Source organism: Tenrec ecaudatus (genome assembly GCF_050624435.1).
Source record: "Tenrec ecaudatus isolate mTenEca1 chromosome 5 unlocalized genomic scaffold, mTenEca1.hap1 SUPER_5_unloc_5, whole genome shotgun sequence".
NCBI lineage: Eukaryota > Metazoa > Chordata > Mammalia > Afrosoricida > Tenrecidae > Tenrec > Tenrec ecaudatus.
Genome location: NW_027457603.1, coordinates 704,219 through 722,125, shown reverse-complemented (window position 1 = coordinate 722,125; position 17,907 = coordinate 704,219). Strand labels below are relative to the sequence as shown.

The 17,907-nt window shown below is 47.4% G+C and overlaps 1 long non-coding RNA gene across 8 annotated transcripts in view; it reads right to left on the bottom strand.

The window, feature by feature from the left end:
• Positions 1-17,907, bottom strand: part of LOC142435883 (uncharacterized) — a 111,237-nt gene that overhangs the window by 33,928 nt on the left and 59,402 nt on the right. For 7 of the 8 annotated variants that reach the window (XR_012781641.1, XR_012781642.1, XR_012781639.1 and 4 more), the window contains 2 exons: positions 9,556-9,642; positions 7,718-7,802 (listed from right to left, as the gene is read on the bottom strand). The exons of the other annotated variant lie outside the window; for it this stretch is intronic. This is a non-coding gene — a long non-coding RNA (uncharacterized LOC142435883). The remainder of the gene's footprint in view (positions 1-7,717; positions 7,803-9,555; positions 9,643-17,907) is intronic. 8 annotated transcript variants of the gene reach the window in all.

Here is a 17,907-nt window from a genome sequence, read left to right as displayed (position 1 = left end):
CTCTATATAGGAAGCTTGATTAACAGTCTGACCTAGTGCAATGACTAAACTCCAAATGCACTATCACCCTCACATCAACAAAACCAAACAAATGAGCATCTTCTTGAAGTTTGAGTTCACTTGACGAGGTGTATTTGAGTGAGGTGATGATGGCGTCTTACACTGACTTGATTTATGTTTGCATTCTGGCTTGTGAGAAGAGCACAAGGTCTTGTCACCAGCAATGACCTTGGGAAAAAAGTGTGGGTGCACTAGCTCAGAGCAAGTTGCCAGATGCCTGCCCAAACAGGAGAATGTATATTTTGAAATGTGTACCCAGTGGAGCTTTGTACCGCTTGGTTTTTTGGCGGGGGTGGGGTGGGGGTGGGTGGAAGGCCGGCTACTCCTTTGTAGGTTAGATAATCTGAGATGTGCTATTTGAAATTTCCTGGGGCCAGTTTTAGACAAAACTAGAAAAGTTAATTTTGCTGTATGGAAAAATCTGACAGTCTGGAAGTATCTAATTTTCCTCACATGCCATCATTCCCCTAGTAGCATTATTCTTAGTTAAAGCTCTCCTCTGTTCCTCCTTAGGGTTTCCCCCACTACCTGATGTTCCTTTTCTCCTACTCATCATCAAGGGACTTGTGTCCAAAGTGAGGACAGCAAATAATTAAGAGACCCTCCTGACTCTCTGTTAAGAAGGGTGCTCTGGTGCATGCGTGTGTTTATGTGTGCACATACAATCGCATTTGAATTTTGTTGGAAGAGGCTTCATAGAGACAGAGAGTGACATGGTTAGAGCTGCTGCACATGTAGAGCACTGTACTCTATGGTGTTCTAATTCAAATGCATGTAAGGTCCAAGAGAGGTAATAGAAGCAAGTGACCAGGGTCAGAGAAGGCAGCAGGAGGAACTGAGGGAGCCTGAATGCCTCACACCCTGCCAGTTTCACTGATTCTTGGATGGGAGAGTACCAACCTAGTGCTGTGAAATCTTCGCAGTTTTCAGAGGCTTGGGGGATTTAAATTTTGTATGTAAAAAATAGACATCAAAAATGCTTGTAATTTATTGATTTCGATAAACACACTGAATGCCAGTACTCAAGTCAAAAAAACCAAACTGACAGCCATCGAGTCTTTGCCAACTCATAGTGACCCTATTAGACAGGGTAGAACTGCCCCTCAGTTCAGCTCCCAGCCCTGGAAGCCCACCAGTTCCTCGTTATTATCATGAGGAATACTATTTTCACAAGAGCATTACATACCCCTAGAGACTAAACCATAAAGCCATATAGGCTTTGACCATCAATTCTGATATGCTTTTTCCTCAAACTGATGGGTCATTTGATGGAATCCTTGTATTACTTCCCTAACATAAAAATTAATCAAGCAAAGGAGATTCAGTGCTCAGTACTACAGCCCCCTATTTAGAGATTAACTCTTAAAAACCACCACCACCACCACCACCACCACCACCACCACCGCCACCTTATCTATGTTGATAAAAACCTGAGTAGGCTGTATAAATATCTCAAGTATTTAGGATAAAATGGATTCTTATTCTACTGTCACATATTTAGTTTGAGTTATGTGTTTCCATCTGAACACAAATTAAATAGACCTCATTGACATCTTTTCAAAATGCCATAAAAATTAAATGATTACCTTAAAAGATACTCAGTATAATTAGGCATCAGAAAAATGTACATCAACACTAGAGCGAGATAGTGTTTCAACCCATCAAGATGACACTAGCCAAGAATATTAAAAATACCATTGAGTGCTGGAAGAATGAACAGATTTGTGTCAGAAGAACAGTCTGAAAGGTCCTTAGAAGCAAGCACGGGGAGACTTCACATGCTTTGGGTATGTTATCAGGAGATGCCAGTCCCTGGAAAAGGCTGAAATGTTAGGTTCAAGTATAACAACAGTTTTGAAGATGGTGTAGGACTGCGCAGTGGTTCATTCTGCCTTGAGTTGGAACTGACTCAATAGCACCAAATGCTAAAAGCTAGATGCTTTTGATCCTAAATGAAAAGTGGATGGTCCAGCCTCCATACCAGCTACGTGGACAACTGCCCCTCCCCCCAGAAGAATTTACTTTAGAAGACGGCACTGAACCTGTAGCTAGGGGAGATGGACATGTCTGATCAGAGCACACAGGGGCAAATAAAGGGGGAGGAAGAGAGTGGAGCACACACTGGTCCACCAGGCTTGGAGGATGATTTTGGCACTCTGAACAGCCAATGTACAGAGTGGACCATATGGCTGATCCCACTATGAGACATGCCATCCCTTGCTGGCCCAGGGCCCTATGGGGACAATACCGGAGACTCTGTGTTGGGACTGACCCGACTGGCCCTCCAACACGGAGGCAAATCACTAAAAGCATGCAGCAGAGCAACCATGGGAGCAGAGCGGGTAGCCCCTGAGGGAGTACAAAGGACAGACTCTGGGGCCAGAGCATGATACGCCATCAGACCTGACTGAAGGACACACCTATAGAAAAAAAAAATCAGACCTTGATCTATTTACAGGTTTTTCTTTCTTAAAAATTTTTTTTGTCTTTTAATTAATTTACTCTTTTATTGATCATTGGTTTTCTGTTGTTGTTTTTTTGTCATCACTGTGTTCTCACCCATCGCCTATCTTGCTATGGTTTGATTTTTGGTGCATATTATTATCTCAACAGATCTATCTAGATAAGATAGGCTGGAAGAATAGTCTGGAGGAGAAAACAACAGGACCAATGGTTCCCGGGGACATGGGAGAGAGAGAGGAGGGGGTAAGGAGGTGATGCTGACCAATCCAGCGACAGGGGAGCAACAAGTAATCCAAAATCCGTCGCAAGGAGGGTGTGAGAAGCCTGGTAGGTATTCAGCAAGGGCAATGTAACCAAGAGAAATTACTCAAACCCAAGTGAAAGCTGAGCATGATAGTCGGACAAGAGGAAAGTAAAAGTAAATAGAGGAAAGAACTAGGTGACAAAGGGTATTTCTAGAGGTCTACATACTGGCATGTACATATGTAAATATATTTATACAGGAGGGTTCGTAAATAGATCAACGTGCATATATTTATAGACTTAGTATTAAGGCAGTAGATGGACATTGCCAAATACTTACTCAATGCAAGAACACGTTATATTAAATTGGCATTCCATGATGAACACCTTTCCAACATGATGGTTGAAGAAAAATGTGTGCACTAGCAAATGTGGTGAAGAAAGCTGATGGTGCCTGGCTATCAAAAGTTATAGCATCTGGGATCTTACAGGCTTGAAAATAAAGAAGCGGCCATCTAGCTCAGAAGCAACAAAGCCCACATGGAGGAAGCACACCAGCCTGTGTGACCATGAACTGTTGAAGGGATCAGATATCAAGCATCAAAGAACACAAAAATCATGTCATTGTAAATGAGGGTGAGTGCAGAGTGGAGACTCAAAGCCCATTGGTAGGTAACTGGACACCCCCTTCCTGAAGGGATGTGGGGACGAGATAAGCCAGTCAGGGTGCAGGGTAGCAACAATGAAACATGTTTCCTCTAGTTCCTAAATGCTTCCTCCCCCCACTATCATGATCCAAATTCTACTTTACAAATCTGGCTAGACAAGGGGATGTACAGAGAGATCGCCTTGGAGATTGGGTGGATGTTCCCACAGTAGCGTGGAGCCTCACAAGTGGTGGTCAGGCGTTTCCCACAGTCACTTGTAGGACCTCAGGATTTAGGCTGGGGATGCCCCCACTTTTTATAGGGGAGAACAACCTGTGGCTTAGTGTGTGGGAGAGGACCAGCGTGAATTCCCCAGCTGCTTGCCACGCCAATAAGTGGGGGGTGGGAGCTCCCTCAGTTGGGCCTTCAGGTTTGCCCTAGGCAGAGGGGAGTGGCCTGGAGACAGCTATTGTCTTGTGATGGGAAAGAGAGTGAAAGGAGAGGAAAAAGAGAGAAAGAGGAAGACACAGACTGGGGCAATAATGCCAACCAGACTGACAACCACTCACCCACAGACAACTAAAATGCACAGAGTAAACAAAGGTGACAACAGTAAAAAAAAAGAAAGAAAGAAAGAAAAGAAAAGAAAACAACTAAAAAGGAGAACCAAATCTGTGGAGGCTGTGGTAGGAAGTAGAGAAGAGCTAGATGGAGCGGAGAAAAGCAGAAAACCTGTAAGAAGAGCCCAATAAAAGGAAAAAGAGAGAAGAGAAAAGGAAGGAGGAGGAGAGAGTATTTTTTAAATGGTTAAAGAAATAACTGACCCTGTGTTATGCTGTGTGTAGCTCTGACTCGTCCTGTGTGCAGTACTGTCTTAGGGGTCAGGCTGCCCACTAGGAGGACAGGGTTGCCCTAGGCAGAGTGTAGGGCTCTGGAAACCAGCAGTGGTATGTGCAAGCAATGAGAGGGAGCAGAGAGAATCGTACAAGCTAAGAGAGAGGTGAAGAAAGCAAAGACAGAAAGAGGAAAGAAAGAAAAAGAGAATAAAGAGAAAGAAGGAAATAAATCCAACTGAGTTCACTAAGGTTGGCTGTGATGGTAAAGAGCAAGGAGAGAGAGAAGGAGGAAATAAAGTATAAAGTAGTAGCTGATCCCTGATTGCTTGGATGAGGGGCCAGAGGGGTTTAGACACTGCTCCAACATGGCAGGTCAGTGTGCCCTTTTAATGCCGGGACCCAGTGGTGCTGGGCAGAATTGCCCTAGTTGACGAGATCACCTTAGGGGCATGACGGAGGTTTCTTCAACGGTGCAGCGCACTGTAGGTGTTTGTCCCAGGTGCCTTGTGTGGTGTACAGCACTCCCACACAGGGCAGGCTGGAGTGCCTCCTGCTATTTGGGTTGATTTGCCCTAAGCGGAGGGAAGTGACCTGGAAGCCTTTAGTGGCATATGAGAGGAGAGAGTGGGAGAGAAGAGGAAAAAGAGGGGAAAAGGGGAAAAAAAGAGGGATAAAGAAGAAAGCGAGTAAATAAAAGCCCAACACCAACCTGAGCACGTTGAAACTGAGTGCGGTGGAAAAGTTAGAAGGGCTAGTGAATAAAGTGAGAATAAGTAGAGCAGTGGGTAAGGAGGTAATGATACTTGATCACCTGTCCTTGAGGCCAGAGGAATTCCAACTCTTCCTCAAGGTCACAGGGTCATGGACTTGTAAGGTCTCTCTCTCTGGCCTAAATTCCAACCCCAGTCCTTGGCTCCCCGCGAGAAAAATTTCATGCGGAAGCCGGGCTCGTGATCCAAGTGAATTTAATGAGAGTTAAAAGAAGCTTCAGGTTTTACAAGGCACCCATAGGATTCCTTTGACCATGGGGCCTGGCAGAGACTGCCTCAGGTCATGCAAGGATCTCTCTCCTCCCAGGAAGACGACCTGGACCACCCCTCTCCCTTCTGGTTCCTGCCTTTTCAAGGGTTCCCGGGGAGGCTGGTGAAGGACCCCAGGTCAATCCCATTGGCTGAACTGCAATCATCTGGCCCAGGTGGGCTGCTCCAGGTGCAACATCCATCGGAGCCCACGGGCAGGAAAATCCAGCTTTCCTATGCTGGCTCTCCTGGGCATGCGTTAATGGACTTTCCCATCCCTGATGTAGGGTTCCACAGATGCTGTGTGAGATTACTTCAAAAGCAAGATCGCGCCCGTGGCCAGGGGTCACTTGGGTGCTGGAGTACCTGCCTTGTGCTGCATGTAGCACTGCAGCAGGGGCTGGGAGGGGGCACTGGGGGGCTCCCTCAGCCCCGTCTAGGGCTCCAAGACCGGCAGGGCCTCCCCAGCTATGTGTAGAATCACTGAGAGGGAAGCTTGTTGTCCTATCTAGACTGCTGATGCTTCCTAGATCAGAGGATTTTCTTTTTTATTCCTCTGGCCAGCTAGAATGAAATTGTCTCCCACAGTCTCTGGGCTACAGCTCAGTGCTGTTTAAGGCTGACACTGCTACAGCGGGTCTTTGTTATGGTAAAAGCTGCCAGGCCCTGTGGCTGAGTTCTGGCATTCCTTAGCTAGGTTGCTTCCTATGCTGATTTATGTTAAGGGACTCCCCATGTGGTGCTTGGAGCTGAGCAACCAGACTTGGGTTTGAGTTTTAAACCAATCATTTATGTTTCACCCTTAAAAAAAATTCTACTTGTGATGTGCTCAGATTTGGTGGCTGTCAAGCTGACCCCCAGAGGGGGAGATGCAGCTTATCAGGGGGGTTGTTTACTAGTCGGCCAATTGGAACTAAATTTGCTCCCTGGACTCCCGACTTTCTGCCTTTTTCTCCCACACCATGATCTTCCTAAGGTAATAATATATTTTTTCTTCTACTCTAAATTATGGCTACCCACCACCAACCCCTGACCGTGAGCTCAAGGCATCCAACCGCATGGAGAGCTCAGTGTGGGGTTCCCCTCGTGTCTGAGATTCTGCCCCCTCTCAGGGCGTCCACCTGCAGGGATCCCTGCTCCAGGCAAGGGCATATCTGGCGCCTGCCACTTCGTCAAAATTATAGTGCTGCTTTAAAGCATTCTTGGTTTGCTTTGTGAGTGGAAATCCCACAAAAGAAGGGGTTCAGGAGAAACCCTGTTACCCTAGTTCTAATTTCAGAACTCCACCTCCCCGTTTCCTTCACCTAATTTCCTATTTTTCTGGTCTGGCAGCAGGAGCTCCAGATAGATGGGTCCTATCTGGTTGCCATTTTCTCTGAATCCCTCCATCTATTTTTTTTACACTCTTAAAAAGTACAAAACATTTACTCTACAAGCGCAAACAGATTTTCAAAAGCAGGGAAAAACCTGAACGTTCAGTACATGGTTCAATCGTCTTTTCATCTCTGCGCCCTAACTATGCTGAGCTCCATGGAACTGCATGGAGGGGAGCTATTCTGGCGTCATCGAGCCAAGTGAGTGTTTTGAATTACCTCAAGTGAATATTTGACTGGAAAGCATAGGGTGTAAAAAAACCCTGAAATCAGATGGTGCACATCTATCACAAAGAACAGGGCCTTGTACTTAAACCTTTTTTCTGAAAATAAGCAGCCATCTAAGTGAGATGTCAACTAAGTCCGCCCAGAACAAGCAGCACAGCCAGTGTGATGCCAGGGTGATAAATAATAGAATCTCAATCTGCAGGTATGAACAAGAATCAGAGCTTAAGTTCGGAACACCCAGTTTGCAAAAGGACTCAAATGCACATGCGGGGTGAATTCCCTCTGACCACAGCCCATGGACATGAACAGATACAGTTAAGTTCAAATGTAACACCTGATCATTTGATCTCTTCAGACTAATTTTAATTTGGTTCCAGTTTTTAGTATTTTTCACTTTCTGTTCGATTGAGGTTTTTCTCTCTTTTATCATTGTTAGTTTTTCTTTTCTACTTGTTTCTTGATTTTGTTTTGTATTTTTTTTTAATACATATGAAATCCAGGAGAGGCAAATCCAGAGAGACACTAACAGAATTAACAATCTCCTAGGGACAGGCAGGGAAGATTTGGGGGAGTGAGGGGGGGGGGCTAACAAAAATGAATATAAAAGAAGGAAATGATGTAAACCTGATTGTGGTGAGGATTGCACAAATCTTAATATGACTGAAGTATTGAATGATATATGTGAATTATATGAGAATTAAAATAAAACAAAAGCTGAGGTCAGAGATAGGGCAGCAATTTAACCCTGAATCTCTTGGTGAAGATTGAATGTCATTTTGTGCCAAGAGCCCATTTTTCCACTCATGAAGTTTGGGGAACCGGCCATGCTCCTTCATCACTTTTCTTACCTCAATAAATGGGTACAGTTCACTCTTCTCCCTTTTCTTCTCTGTCACATACTTTGCAGCAGTCAGGGGAACAGAACTTACAGTCCTGAAAGGGATCCATGAGTGTTAGTCCAGGTAGACTAGAGAAACAAATCCACACTCATATGTGTATAGGAAAGACCTTTATATACAAGAACAGTTGTATATTGAGAAAGCATTCCAGCCCAACCAAGATCAAGTCCATAAGTCCAATATTAGCCCATGTCTGATATCAATCTATAATGTTCTCTTCAGACTCATGAAACACCTTCAATGACCCCAAATGCAGGAAGATCACAGGTCAGTAGTTGCAAAGTCTTCTGCATCCAGTGGTGGTAGAAGCATCTCAGCTTTGGCAGGGTCTCCATGTGGCTCCTCCAGTTCCCAGGGCATGGGTTCTATCAGTGTGGTGCCATGTGTCTTGTTAGTAGGACATCTCTCAGGGAATGAGCAGAAAGATAGTCTGCTGCCTCCAAGGAGGAAAGACCAGATTTCCCAGAACCCTGACGGGAAGGCCAGGCCCACAAAGAGGCCTCATTGGCCATAACCCAATAGAGAGACTAGAGTCTACCCCTTCACTCTTAATCCTCTCAAGTCCCAAATTGACACCAGATTGTATAACTACAACAGACTACCCCTTGTCCATTTGACATTTTCACAAAATTCTTTAGCCGTATATAATTTCAAAACAATAATAGAATCATATCAGTATCTAACAGTATAATATGAAAATGCATACATTTCACTCCGTGCCACCCTCCTTTAAACATAATATTCTGTAAGTGATGAAACAAAAATATCCTATGCTTAACAATTGCAGGTAAGGTACACCCACATATTAATCCTATAATTCTATGAATATATTCCAGTATCTATGAAATCTTGTAAGCTAGCCACTTCACGCCTTTATCTGGCCCATTTTGGCTATCCAGTTTCTCTACTGCCTACTTCCATCAACCCAGTGCTCTGAGGAGACAATCATATTCTTCAATATAAAGAGTCTTCATGCCAGTTGGAACCTTGTGAAGTCCACATCCACAAGAAAGTCAAAGCAGGACAGTTCGTCTATACAGTCTGCAGCAGTATACACCAGTGCACAGGCTCAACATTCTTCTCTTCATCTGGTCGGGTTCGGGTCAAGTCAATGTGGGCTCCCTCTCTTGGCCTCACCTCAGTGTCCATTGGTCGCATTGCCTTTAGGCCTTGGCCCCATCACCAATTCTCTACAACTCTAGTCCCCTCAGAGTAGGTCATGGACTTCAAACGAGTCAACCTGCTCTCATCTTCTTCTCTACTGCCTGTAAACCAGGTCCACGAGTGTCAGTGGTCAGAATGAACCCGCTGCTCTATTGCTGCTATTCTGCCACTTTCACTCAACAAGCAGATCCAGGTGGTCACCTAGCAATCATTTCAGGCTTCTACAGGCTCCCTTGAATGTTCAGTACTAGAAAGGAATTTCTTCAGGCTTTGAGATTTTTTCCAGTTTCTGACAAAGACCACTATTCAAAATTCAAATATTACAAAAGTTCCCTTTTAATGCACATGAAGCTCTTCCTCACAGTGGGAGCAGTGCACAGAAACGGACCTTGATGCTGGGCTGCTGTGTGCGTGCTTTGGTCAGTTGGGAGCTGCTGATTCACAGATTCACTTCATGTGGATGAAGATGCTTGTTTGCTTCCCCGTGAGTTTATCGCGCTTCAACAGAGAAGAACCCTGTTCTTGGGTTTTGCCTCTGCCTTGCTCCTAGCACCGCTGGAATAGAAAGATTACAAATGATTTTTTTTTGTTGTTTTAAAAAACAGAAAAGAAATGCCGTGTACCTGTTAGGTAAGTAGAGGCAGAACTGAGGGTGGTCGCTGTGCATGCCAAACCTCCTCCCCATCACAACAGTTGAAAGCTGCTTCAGGCTGGAAAGATGCACACATTTAGGTCCTTGTGACAGGAAGCAGGTCAACCTGGGCGGGCCCCCATCTAGACCAGGTGGGCTTAATTCAGTCAATGGGGTCAAACAGTACCGTCAGCCATGCCTACTAACAGGGTATGGGTGGGGGCCTCAAACCAGCTGTCATGCAACCCAGCGCGCGTGGGCTGTCCAGTCCGCCCCCACCCCCCACGAGCATATTTGCCTCTTCTATCCTTTATAAAGTCACTTGGATCACAAACTAGGTTTCTGCGTCAATTGGTTCTTGTGTGAAGCCAAGGACAGAGGTACATTTCTCCCAGAGAGAGCCCTCACATAACCAAATCAGATTATAGCCTTCAGTGTTAGGGTTCCAACGAATTTTGGGGGAATATCTCAAGTGGTAGTGGTAAGGACACAACTCAAACCATATTATCTCTTTATTTTGCTCAGCCAGATGCTTGCCCTTTGAGCCTGAATTGTTGCAAGGCTTATTACCCCATCAAGTGTTCCCAGAGCAAGCCCTAAATGGGCAGTAGTCACACACAAGGAAGATTTACAGGGGACACTGTTAAGAATGATTAATGCTTAAGTGTTCCTTGTCTCCCCAAATGTACCATCTGGCAGAAAATTTGTTAGATCACTCTCCTGGGAGAGATATACCTCAGCTCTTGAATAACTCTCCTGGTCATAGAAGTCAAATTCCAAGCTTTTCATCCAACATTCATAAAGCTAAATAAATGTTACATAAACCTAAGTTCTCTACCTTGGATAAGACAAAGTAAAACCATGACTTGAGAAGGTTTACATTGAGGACAGAGACAACTTCAGATATTCTAAGCCTATGAAATTGGTCATGATTCAGGCAACTTGCCAAGGAAGCACGTAATACCAAGGTGGGAGGTGGAATGAATAAGAACTTGCACTAAGATTCCATTCCATCAGGTGCAGCTGGTAACTTTGGAGGCCCAGAGCAGGCAGTGGGAGAGAGAAGACCAGAGCAGGGGAGGGATGTGATGAGCTGGAGGGTAGAGGGAGGGATTATGTGTTGTCCTGCTGTCACCTCCCACCCCACTGTGACCCTTTAGTGATGTGGGCCCAGGTTTGTGATGCAAGTGGGTTTGAAGCCAGAGGGGACTCAGAGTGCTCAGTTGCCTGAGTGCAACTGCTGTATCCAGAAGATGGAGGAGATTCTCTTTCTGCTGGAACTGAAAAGTGCTTCCTGGCTGACCTACCAATATCCCACCTGGTTCACTGTTTTGACCTTGGGCATCCTGTATGGAGTGGGTTGCTTCTTCCTGGTCCTCCCCTTCCTTCCAAATACTCCACCTGTGCGACCACCCAGGAAAAGGATAAAGGTAAGAAATTCTCAACCCAGCCATAGGAGAGATTGATTTTACCTTGTTTTATAAATTTTTCCTTTCGTAATTAATTTCCTGATAGGGGAAATCTCAAGAAAGAAGAGACCATCAGCCCTGGCTTTGGAATGTTGATGAGGGCTGGTGCGTCCTTACTCACTGTTAGGACTTTGTTCACTGCATTGGTATCATTTTATCCTTGCCGGCTTATGTTGATTTTCATTATTTCTGTTGGCTTTCCCTGTTTGTGAAGCACAGGAGGCGTGGATGCATCATGATCATGGACACAAGGGTTGACAGAGTTGCAGGTGGAGAGATCTCATGGCAGAGGGAGGGATTGTGAGATCAGCAGTGTGGAGAACTTCCCCATCGGGAAGCTAGGGAGTGAAGGGGGATTGATTTCAAGACGAAAAAATGAAGGAGGCCAGAGGGGACAGAGAGCTTTAGACCTGACTGTGATTACACAACTCCTTTTGAAGGCAATTTAACCATGGAGGGGGGGCGTGGTGTTGTTCTAAAATGGATATGGTAATCATTGATTGTACCATTGCCCTTGATCTGATTGAACGACTGAACTATTGACTCGTATGATATGTAAATCATTTGCCAGTAAGATGAGCATTCAAAAATATTTCTCTTTGAAGATCTCAGACCTCCCATCTCTAGTTGTTATAGAGGGCAATAGGTAAAAATCCCCAATATAGTGACGCAGTGGCTAAGGACTAGATGACTAGACATTTCAAAGGGCAGCTCTCATTACTGGTCCTCAGTCTCTTTCCTTGAGCTCCAGTCTCTGGGCCAAGGCTCCTTTTCTGTCTGGGCTAATTGAGAAAGCATGGCTGACCCCGGGGAGGAAGTGGTCAAGGGCTGGCCCAGAGCTTCAGCCTCCATAATCAAAATCTTGCCCACCAGAACACTGAGTGCTGAGAGTGTGTGCTCTCCGTGAGCAGAGGAAGGCTGACGGAAGAAATGCACTCTAGGTCTCACACAGAAGCTGGTTTCTGGGCTTTAGTCATTCCATGGAGATTGTCATTCTTCTAATCACCAGTAAATGCCTGCAGTTTGTCACAAAGAACAGACGCAGGATTGGATTCCAGCCTGACTTCCTCTCTTGTGCCCCAGCCTCAGGTGGAGACAAGGAGAAGCAGCAGGTCAAGGGACAAAGGTGACGCTCTGAAAGGTAAGGTTCTGCCCATTCAACCAAGCTCTGTAAGCTCTCCTGTCCCCTCCTCTGCAGGATGCCAGTGGCAACAGCCCGTCTCTCTCAGGTAATAATCCTGAACAAAAGGATACTGTGGATGGAAACAGAACCCAGATATTTCCCAGATGTACAGGAGGGGCCTAGGATGGGATGAAGGCTGGCCAAGGTAGGACCCAGTAGGGAGCAGTGGGGGTGTCAAGAGCAGATTCTGGTGGATTTGGAGGTGGAACATTGAGGGGTAACTGCGATAAGCTGTGTAACTTTGCCAAGGTTCAGATTGCTCACTGAGACCCCACAGACAATATTGGAAACCGATGCTCCTTGAAATGCCAAAGCACCTCCTGCCCGTGGGAGTAAGCTATCATTTGACCTTGAGCTCTGGAGAGTCCAACGTCCTAAGTGCACAGCCCGTGTGACATTCCTTTCGGTCCTCTGGGAGGGCTGCACCATAACGGTTCTCTTGATTTCCAGTTTTCCGAAGCTTCCTGCAAGAACTATATGGCGCTCAGAACCTGCGTTTGCGTCTTAGGCAGAAGTAAGTAACCTTCCTGCTTCAACGCGGGGTGCATCTTCCAACCAGGGTGTCTGTGTGGCCTCGGGCTGCAGAGCAGCTGGGATGCGCTGGTTTGGGGGACACTTTCAGGGATGGGCAGAGAATGACAGGAGTCCCAGGCAGTGGGGTGGGGCAGGAAGAGCAGGCCATCAAGGCTTGGGGAGGGGCTGAGCTTGCACCGACCCTTGCTAGCCTGCTAGGTCTCTTGCCCCTTCAGTCCTGGCAGTAATCTGGTCCTTCTGTCTCCTGCAGCCACTTGGGAAACCCACTTGACACTGGCAGCTTTGGTCAACAGAAAGCTCAAGCCCTCTCTGGTAGCTGGCGAAATAGAGGTACGGCTGAAGTCCACGTCGGTACGCGCGCCCCACACGGTTCTGCGGCTCATCCATTCCGGACACCTAGGTCTCAGAACTCCACCCTTCCACGGGCCCAGATGTGCATCTCAACTTCTCATGTCTTACCCGCCTTGAGTCAATCACCAGACTGCGCACATTCCCGTGAACCTGACAGTCTTTCACCCACACCACTGGCTCTTCCCTCACCCAGTGCCAAACCCCCGGATTCAAAGGCCTACCTGCAGCCTCCAAGCACTCTCTGGGACTCACCAGCCCCGCACCCCACAGGGACTCCTTCTCAGAATGACTTGTTGGCAAGGCCCAGGCAGAGCCCATCTCCACACAACCGCTGCTCCACACCTGCCATGGCAGCCATCACAAGTCAGGATCCCACAGGCCTCCCTACTGCCTCCCCACCCCAGTGTTGGGCAGCTGCCAAGAACTTACAGCTTCCCTCCTTGGAATACTTTGGGTCTCTGAAAGAGCACTCTACCTGGCACCCCCAAGAAGACACCTTTCGGGAAGGACCCACAAAGAGGCAGGGGGAAGTAGGGAGGCCCACCTTGCTCAACCCCAATGTCCACAAGCTGCTGGAAATAGAAATCACAATGGCAGAGAAATGGAATATTTGGGAAGAAAAAGGAAAGGGTGTATCAGAATACCATCTGCAGGCCTTAAATATGTTGAAGGCACTCGATGGGGAGCAGATCACTGCACCTCCCCAGCCCTTCTGGAATGCCAGCATCAAAGCAGAGCAGATACCCAGCCCTCAGAAGCATTTTCCACAAAAATTCAGTGAGTTTTTCTGGGGTCTACCTTTTCTGCACAGGGAGTCTCTGGCAGCTGCTCTCAGGGTCTCTGGATCCACCCTAGAGTTTCCCACTGTCTTATTTAATGAAATTCCTAATGCCTTACCCGCTCAAATGCATGCTAAAGAGTACCCACTCTTGTTGCAACGTCACTCCTTGCCCTACACTGAAGGCCGATTCCAACTTTTACTTCCAACTGCATGCCAAGCCCAGGCCCCACCGCCGGCTACAGTCCTGACTCCGCCCGGTCCACAGCCCCGTGGCCCACTCGCAGTACCTTTTCCTCCTCCTCACAAGAGTCCCTGTGATGAATCCTGTCTTACCGTCCACACTAAGTCCCAATCACGCATTCCAAATTCACTTCAACAGCTGGAAAGCCATTTTTTAAAGAAACAACAGGAAAGTGAGAATTCTTTACCCTTTATGATGCCACGACCCCAGGAAGCTTTTTGTCTTCGCAAACCCACTCATCCCCAGGACAATCAGAAGGTGCAGACCCCAAAGACAGACCCCAAGCTTCCTGGCTGCTTGAAGCAATCGGAGCTCCACCGCCAAGAGAACTTCCCTCAATTGCAGGGGCCCCTCGGCAATGGGACTCTTGAGTCTCTGACACTAAAGCAGCCTCAGGAAAAATGGCCAGGGACTTGTCTGGATATGAAGCAGCCCGAATGCTCCTGCTCAACACCTGGAGACAAGCAGGGGAAGAATGTAATGAAGACGGTGTCCCCAGGAAGATGCACACATCCTGGACCGTCGCTTGCGTGCTGCAGAGCCGGTGTCCAGCTGAGGAACAACTCGGTCAATGGACAAGGGAATTACTTGAGGAAAATATCCAAATGTAATCTATCTCTCTGTGGATCAGGAAACTACTGCCCAAAAGGAACTCCGGGAGCCGACTCAAAGGAGTTAAGTGATTTGAGGATACACAAGGGGATTAACGCAGGAACTTACACCCTAAGGGGTCCAAATAAAATCCTACTGGAAAACACCCTGAATGTCCACATGTGCAGGAAGGTGGAGCAGATTAGAAAGGATCAGATCCCTGGCATTGTTTGCCGTTCATGTCTTGCGACGACCACGCACGCTTTGTCTATTTCCCTGACCCACCCACATGTTGTCAATGTGGCCTCCTGGGGAGAGCTGGAAGATCTGAACACAACGCAAGCCTTTCCTTTCTCAGCCCGGGCACTCAACAGGTGCTGGACTCGCATATCGTAAGGCTCCAAATGAGGCAGAGGTGGTGCATGCCCCTCAAAGTCCTTGAGCCCACAAACCTCTGTAGGACAAGAAAAGACAACGCAATGTCCTTTCCAAAGTCCACCTGCTTAGCCACCCCTAAGTATTGAACTAACCTAGTAACTGAGGCTGTCAAGGTCCTGGGAGAACCCTGTCAGGCAGACTGGGGAGAGAGAGTGACCCCAAAGAAATCAAGCCCTACCCTGGAGAGTCCTTTTGCTGATTGCTCCCCTACAGAGGAGCCTGTTCAGGGAACCCCAGCCTACCCCCCACTTGATAATGACAGTGGATGCTCATTGGCCCTCAGGCAGCCGTTTCCAGCCTTCATGCCCAGTATCCTTGGCAGAACCTTCCAGAATGAAAGTGTCCAGAGAGAGAGCCTAGAGCAAACCTCAAATCCAGTACTGACCAGCAAGGGGTCAAGGAAAGAGGGTGCTAGTTGTGCCCCAGGAGGCCCCAGATTGGAAGTGAACTCTGAATGTCCATCTTCAAGAGCCAAAGAGACAGGGTTGGTGGTGGTCAAGAAGTCCTCTTCAATAGAGCTAGACGATAGAGACACTTTCAAAACCAGTGTGCTGGCAAAATCTCAAACCAATGATGTGGACCGGGGGTGCTTCGAGGCTCTAGGATGTAGTAAAAGTTTCCTGCTACCTGGAAAGTGTGCTCCAGTTCCTGAAAAGCCAAGCCTTACAGCACGAGTGTGCAGTGAGATTAAGCTCCAGGTGGAGGTAGAGGCAGAGGATGGTTCTCCATGCTGTCCTGTTGACGGGCTCCTTCAGGACTGCACCACTGATGTGCTCACTGCCACCAATGTTTTGCCTTCTCAGGTGGTCCATTGCCGCCCCCAGCATTTGTTCACTGGGGATAAGCCAATATGTCAAGGGCCAAGTGGCTTCGTGGTGGCTAGAGCAAGTTACATGGGGCAGCAGAAGCTCAAAAGCCCCAACCTTCAGGACCCCTCGACAAGGAGAAGGAAGGATGCTGTTCCCACTGACAAGAGGGAGACTCATAAATGGCCCAATCCAGAAGAGCATGGAAAAGGATTAGCGGGAAGAGGCATCTCCCAAGTCTGTGGGTTAAGCCAGCCTGTGCAAGACAAGGCATTGGCTGAGTGCCTTGAGATCAAGTCCTCACAGCTCCCACCAGAGAAGGGACAGCTTCCTGCTGAGGGCCACAGCAAAAAATGGAGGAAGCACTTTGTCCAGTGGATTTGCTCCAGCAAAAAATCTACAGGACACAGTGATCCTTTGCAAAAAGGAAAGCCCGTATTACCCTGTGGTCACAGCCTTGGGCCCCTTCAAAGACAACCAGTGTCTCCTAACAAGGTCACGGAGGCTCAGGTGCTCACGACAGATGTTGGCCAAGTCCTAGAGGGGACACCAGGCTGTCATCAGGAGTATCTTGCGTCAACGTTATGTCCACGAAAAGAAGCGCAGGCCTCAGTTAATGGATGTTCCTCCAGCTGCAGGGCTCCTTTCTTTGTAGAACACAGGAGAGTGGCAAGTGTGAGACCCTGCCACCACCAGGCGATACCTGACTGCCAGAGCCTTCCCACCATGAGCACCTGTATCAGGGATGTATTCACAAATTTCTGTCCGTTCAGGGGATTCATTGTCAGAAGCCACACTCAGCCATTGCCCCCCAGGGTGTTTGTGTGCCCAGTCAGCTTGCAGCAGCAGAGGCGGAGGAGGTGGGCTTACTCCAGTTACCCTTACCACTGCCCACGTCACTGTCTTTGAGAATATGTCTTATCTGGCAAATTAGAAGACGCTTCTTCTGCTCTGATTAGTAGGAAAGTATCCATGCCAGCCACTTTAGCCTGTTCTGCACAGGCTAATGGCTTCTCTCAGCCATGATATTCATTGTTCCAAATTGAGATTTTCCCCCTCCTACATTAAACTGTGACTTCTGTGCTGCATGGTGGGATCTAGAGGGGGTGTCATGTGTGTTAGTCTGTGTAGACTAGAGAAACAAAATTCATACACTCATATTTTATGAGTTTTATATAAAGGTTAAGTGAACATTGAAAAGCATCCCAACCCAGTTCAATCTAAGACCACCAGTCCAATAGTATCCCATGTGTCTGACACCAATCTACAAAGTCCTCCTCACAATCCAAAAACACACGGGGAGACAAGGACTGCAGGAGGAAATTGTAGTCCGTGCGCTGGCAGGTTCTCCATGAGGCTGCTGCAGAAACCAGGGCTGCAACAGGGTAGGTCCATGCGGCTTCTCCTCAGGGATCTCCCAGGAAATGAGTCTTTCCAGCTGCTTTAGGGACCTAACAAATGCATATCCACCCTGGTGGCACTATCAGAGAGCAAGAGACCAGAAAGGCTAGGCTCACAGAGCCATTGATCTCCCTGCCCTTCAATTAACCCCACATGAGTTCATTGACGAGGTTGGCATAATATACCTTTAACTATGTTAGATACTGCGTCTCCTTCTCTGAGTGCTAGCTTTGACTTCTCAAAGGGCAGGGCTCTGGAGGAGGTTTTCAGCAGTGTTTCCCACCCACTTCCATCCCAAGTTCTTCATTTTGCACCTCTTATGATTTATGGTAACACCCCTACTGTGAAAACCTCAGAAGGTCCCAACACAGTGAAGAATGTTCCCTGGTGCCATTACTTTGTCTTCAACGTTATGTGGCTGCAGTTGATAGGTTTTGAGAGGCGCAATCCAGCCAAGAAATTCCATCGAGGGTCCAGAAGAGGTTTAGACCAAAGTAGCGTCTCATGGTACCAAGCAGGCATGAGACATGTGGCGGCCTGTCTAAGTCC